At 44.4% G+C, this 6,093-nt stretch overlaps 2 long non-coding RNA genes across 2 annotated transcripts; both read right to left on the bottom strand.

Annotated features, from left to right (window-relative positions):
* Positions 480–4,323, bottom strand: LOC110396859. The gene is made up of 2 exons (XR_002437315.1): positions 3,366–4,323; positions 480–2,243 (listed from the first exon to the last, which is right to left on the bottom strand). It is a non-coding gene; the product is annotated as an uncharacterized LOC110396859 (long non-coding RNA).
* LOC110397007 lies at positions 4,986–6,076 on the bottom strand. Its single transcript, XR_002437457.1, has 2 exons — positions 5,545–6,076; positions 4,986–5,310 (listed from the first exon to the last, which is right to left on the bottom strand). It is a non-coding gene; the product is annotated as an uncharacterized LOC110397007 (long non-coding RNA).

Genomic DNA, 6,093 nt, shown 5'->3' with positions numbered 1-6,093 from the left:
CCTACCGTGACTTCATGTAGGGGTCCTGTCACTGCTTAAGTATGTGGGTAGTACAGTTACAGTACTGTTACCGGGTTTGTTCACATTCTATTAGTGATATTTCCCTAATTAACCCTTCCTTGCTATCCCTAATGTTGGTTACATTCATATGAATCCTTATTAAATAGTAATCTGCTGGGGGAGGAGATTCTCTCTTTTTCAGGATTAAGCACACAACACAGCAGTGTAGATCATATTTTTTCATTCTAGTATATGTTAAAATATATTTCCATCAAGGAAGCAAGTGAGCAGTATTAAAAACTGCAAGGGGAAAAAACACAGAATGGCAGAAAGCTTGAGGGTGGAAGGGAGCTCTGTAGCTCATCTGGTCCAGCCCCCTGCTCAAGCAGGGCTGCCTACAGCCAGTTGCCCAGGATCAAGTCATTCCCAGTATGGTCCCTTTGTGCTGTTCCATGTCAGAAAGGAAAGGAGGAGGGAAACAGGAGACAACATAAACTTTATTAACTTGTAGCAAATGGTCACCTCTTTGGGTTACACAGCAGTAAGTTTACCATGCAGTTCACTAAGTGCATGAAACCAGTGAAATCAAAACATGCCTTGTGTTTTTGACTGTTCTAGAAAACAAAGTGCCCAAGAAGTCACACATCCCATCGCCATGCAGTGCAGGAGAAGTGAAAGACATTTCTTAAGGAAGTTCAACATCTTGAAGTATCACTTTGGTGAAAGCTGCGTTTCACTGCACAGTCCAGAACAATTAGTATGTTGTTTTTGGTGTGGTTTTTTTTTTTCAGTGAGAAACAACTAGCCTTAAAGCCAAATTATTTGTAAAGAGAAGCTGCCATTTCAGCCACGCACCTGGGCTGTTAATGCAGAGACTGAGAATCCTCACTGACAATACGAAGTGCCAGTGTTCTGATTCAAAGACATATCTGATGGCTGTTACCAGAACTTACTTTGGCAAGGGTATGGGAAGATACAAACAGTTAAACCACGTCTGTAAACTGACCGAAGTCCTGCTCTCCCAGGTTGTCTATGTAACATAAGGTTAAGCCAGTTAAACTCAGGCTTTTCCCACCGTGCACCACGGTATCTAGATGAACCCAGGACCCTCTTTACTGTCTGTAAATGGGACAGCTTAACAGATATCTAGATTACCTGCACAGAAACGTTGAGTCTGAAACACTAAGCACGAACACCCATCAATAAAAAGAGGGTACGTGTACTTTTTTTTTTCCATTAAAATAAAAAAGTCAGCACACATTGTCAGTGGAACTCACTACAGCAAGTCACTGAAAAGAAGAATCTACAAATACATAAAGCTGGAACAGATACTTTCATCATGTACCTAAAAGATTTGAAAATGCAATTAGCATTTTATTCAAAAGATACCAAGCTTTACACTTCAGAGCTTTAACAAATCTTTAGAAGACCAAGAACAGGCTTCTTGCCAAGAAGGAATGCAGATTATGGCATCAGCTCCAAAATTAATTCCTCTGCAGCCTTTTAGTAGTTGTCAGGATTTAAAACAAAACAAAACAAAACAAAACAAGATGGACATAGTACTAACCCACTAGACTAGTTCTTAGATAAGCCATCCCATAGTGCAGTATGTGGTTTCAAAATGCTATTTTTAACTGAGTACCAGGTCCAAACAGCCACCACCATCCTTCCACACAGCGTAAGCCTCCAATTTCAGCAAAGGTTTCAGGAGAGCATGATTTGGCCAGCTGGTGGCAGGCATTCAAACACAGAATCTACAATTTCTGAAGTTATTAGACTTCTCAAAGAAACTGCAACATGATTTTTTCCATTTCCCACAGAGAAGTTACCGACTGTCTTTATTCATATAGCCTATTCTCTGGGACACTGACTAAATTCCAGAGTAATTTTGTCCAGATATGGAGAGCAGATCGCTTATGAAACCTGTAGAGAGAAGACAGCACAACAGAAATAAAGCAAACAAAGCTGAATTCCCACATCTCAGCTGGGAGGTATCAACAGCACTGTCAGTTAGCATATGCTTTATTGTTGCATTTTGTTGATCAGTTATAGAACAAAGTTTAACTCTTGCTCTGTTTCCTGATTTCAGCCATAATAAAAACATTAATATTGGAATTCAGAAACATTAGTAAGTGTCCAGCTTGAGACTGATGGCATGATTTTCCAGCGCCGTAGAAAACTCGTGGCTTCCACAGCCTTCCAGCAGTTTCACTAAAGCATGAAGTCTTTGGAAAATCTGAGAACTTCACACAGAACAGAGCATCAAAGTCAGTCTAAAGAAACTAATAAATCTCACCTTATACAATTCCAAGACCCCCACTTACCATCCAGCAGGCTGAGCTGTGTTTAATATAAAAGAAACACAGTACTTGACAAGTAACACCTATATATTTTCCAGCAGAGCAGTGAACAAGCTCCAAGCAGTGTAATTTATCTGAAATTACCTTGATTCCAGGCATGCTTTTCTTGATGTACTTAGAGAGACAAAGTACACACTTTGCTTTATGAAACATTCATACTGAAGGAAATTATAAATCTTTGCATTAAAGCACAAGTTTCTAGGCTAGATTATGCCAGAAGGTTTTCTCATACCATTTCCTCTGTTTCACTCAAGACACTTTATATATTCACAAATTTCCTGAAGAATCAACACAAACTAATTTGACCTGTTTCTAGAGACCCGTAACAGACACGGATCTTAGACTGTATTAAGTGACATTCCCAAGCTGGGGGAATGTCAGGATGGTCTTCCAAAAAGAAAAAATAAAAAAAGAGAGAACAAACCTAAAAGGTACATAACTGTGACTATATGACAAAAAAAGTCAAGCATGTGATCTGCAGTACTTTTGATATGCTAGAAACTTCATAGATGAGATGGACATAGTAATACAGGCATATGAAAGCATCCAGTGATTTCAGAAATTATTTTGTTCTGAATATCCAGACTTCATTTTCTCAGCACGCACCTCCACACAGTGAACGTTCTCATCATCCCTCGGTGCAAGGACATCTTAACAAACTGCAGCAGCTCACAGCCCACGAGCCTGATCATAGACCAACTACAGATTCTCAGAACCTACTCTAACAAAGAGGGCTACAAGAGGCCTCAGCCCACTGTGGAACAACCTCAGAAGCCGCACGGGTTAGAAGATCAGTTCATTCATGGACAGGGAACACTATTTCCCTTTCATCTTCTACTTCTGCTAATGCCTTTTAGCAATTCTGTTAAAGACAGAAGACTCTACGCCTTCTTCCTTTGTAACCTTTCTCCATTCCTCAGCTTCCTTTCCTCCCTGTTTCAATTCACGTGGTACTCCAGCAGTCCATTCAAACTATGGTTTTGGATGCAGGAAGAAATGTCTCACCTCCAAGGTTCAAAAACTGCCAGGATCATAAGAAGAATGTCCAGACAGCGGAAACATCAGTATTTTAAACTTTTAATACTTCTGGTTTGGGAGAGGACAAAAGGAAGCTCAAGTTGCATCTTCTGAATGCTTTGGCTCGATCGCTCTGCTGTGCTCTGTGGCTTGTGCTTAGAAAGAATAAGGAAATACAGGACAAAAAATAGTCTTAACCACTCCTTATGCAGAAAAAAAACCTCACTACAGGCATTTGCTAACTATGAAGTGGTTATTTGGGGAACCTATGTTCTTCCCACGGAATCTCCAAAATGTAGTTTTAACACTTGCCATTAAAAGCAAGCTCTTAAGACAACCCCCCTCCCAACCCTACTGACAAAAACCTTTCTTCCTTTCAGGTTCCCTTCAGAATGTTTGCTGGTGAGTCTCTCTTCCTGGAAGCTGTATGAACTTATTAAAACGTTCAGTGGCTACATCAGCCGAGAGAACTGTTGGGCATGCACACTCATAATGCTGTACGCATGCGGAAATCTCACATCCTTCGAAAGTAAAGCTAAAGGAAACTCAACTGGCCAGTGCTGGAAGGACCAGAATTAAAGCTGATCAGCTTCCTGCGAGTTTGTTTTATTGATTTAAAAAGTGCAAATCCTGGCTGAAGCTTTTCCTGTGGTTCTGGTACTTGTGAGTGCTTTCCCTTACATTAGTTCTTTTGTGCATGTTAAAACAGAAGACCACGTGACAGCTTTTGGCTCCACTGCTGAGGCATTTGCAGGTACTCAGCCACCTTACCAAGCGTATGGGAACTGCTGGTCTGCAAAACCACCACTTTGTCCAGAGGAGGGCCACAAAACTCATCCAAGGGATGGAACACCTCTCCTACCAGGACAGGCTGAGAGAGCTGGGGCTGGTCAGACTAGAGGAGAGAAGGCTCCGAGGAGACCTGAGAGCGGCATTTCAGTATCTAATGGGGGGGCTAAAGGAAAGAAGGGGACAGACTCATTAGCAGGATCTGCTGTGATAGGACAAGGGGAAATGGTTTCAAACTAAAAGAGGGGAGATGTAGATTGGAAATAGGGAAGTTTTTTACAGTCAGGGTGGTGAGGCACTGGAACAAGTTGTCCAGAGAGGAAGTGGATGCTCCGTCCCTGGAGATGCTCAAGGTCAGTCTGGGGGGGCTCCGAGCATCTGGTGCAGCTGTAGGTGTCCCTATTCAGTGCAGGGGAGTTGGACTGGATGGCCTTTAACGGTCCCTTCCAACCCAAACGATTCTATGGTTCTATGATTCCTTTGTTAATTTTGCGTGAAATATGCAAACAATTCAGAAATTTCTGGGATAAGAAGGGAAATGAGACACACAGTGAGATCGCAAACCAATCACGGGGAAATTGTCTTGAAAAAATAAGACAATGTCTTGAACAGCAAAATTCAGCCCTTAAATCCACAGGGCAGCCCTTTCTGCCGTTAAGTTTTTCCTCAGCAGTAATTGGTTCACCCACATTCTCCACGATTCTTCCAAGAATAGCTGCAGCATGATGAGGAATATGGCTTCTTCTCATCTCTGGGTTTTTGCTTTCTTCTATGTTTTTTCCTACCTCTCCCTACTACAGTCTTACACAGATCGAACAGTAAGCACACAGGAGTCACGGATTTATTTTCATCTCCTTTTTGATGTTCAGTTTCCAAAAGCTCTCACAAAAACAGTTCTAAGACCACAGTATTTCCAATACTCAATGCTATTTTTCTGCCATACGCACCCGTAAATCAGACACTCTTCACAGGTTCAGAATCTGACCGTATTGGGCTGATCTCCAGACGAGCATCAGAAGACAGCTCCCTGCAGACGTGGCAACCCACATCACGCTGCAGCCCTAGCGTAAAGCACTCCGGACGCTCCATCATTCCTCCTTAACCTCGCTGCGTGACAGCGGCTGCATCGCTCCAGCTAACGCTCCTTAACAATAAAAAAAATGGAAGAGCTCGGGCAGGCGGCTGCCGGGGAGCGCTGGGAAGGAAGGGCTGAGAAGTGACACAGCAGAACTCAGGCTGCGCTGCGTGAGAGCCGGGGGCTTGACTGCGACACACAGCAGCGGGAACTTCAGCTTATGCCTTTTTCGTTTCGTTTCGTTCTTTTTTTTTTTTTTTTCCACCTCAGGAGATCAAATTATAACCACACCATTAGGAATACCTTTAGCGTATATTTAGAGTACAGCCACAGCGATGTGTATTTGTGCAGAAATAAACGGGGGCTGACACGTTCCCAGACCCGACGTGCCCGCTGCCACGTCTGCGAGCAGGGCTCTCTCTGGAGGTGCTCTCAGCAGTTCATCCCTAAGACCTGCGCGGTTTTGACACGAAACGGATGCTGTACACTGAGCCAGCATTGAAAACATAAATAAACAGGCAAACGAGCAGTTTGAAAAGAGAAGGCAGCAGCGCGTCCCACCGCCATCCCCCTGCAGCTAGCAGGCATCCCTGCCTGCCGCCCGCCTCCCTTCAGCCCGACGTGACCCGCCTGGAAGCGTCCCCGGAGCCGTGGCTGTCAGGGCGGCTCCGCAGCGCTGCCCACCTCCGCCCGGCGGCTCACACCTCACTCCCACCTCTCCCTCACGGCGCCGCCGCCGCAATGGCGACCGGAGGCCCAGGCTCGGGGCCGCGGCACACGGCACGCCACGTCCTTAGCAGGATCCCTGCGCCGCCAAAAAGTAGTCCCCGCCCCCCACCCCTGCCGCCCGCC

Source organism: Numida meleagris, chromosome 3, assembly GCF_002078875.1.
Source record: "Numida meleagris isolate 19003 breed g44 Domestic line chromosome 3, NumMel1.0, whole genome shotgun sequence".
Classification (NCBI taxonomy): Eukaryota; Metazoa; Chordata; class Aves; order Galliformes; family Numididae; genus Numida; species Numida meleagris.
Note: the sequence above shows the minus strand (reverse complement) of the source record. Positions and strands in the feature narration are given on the sequence as shown.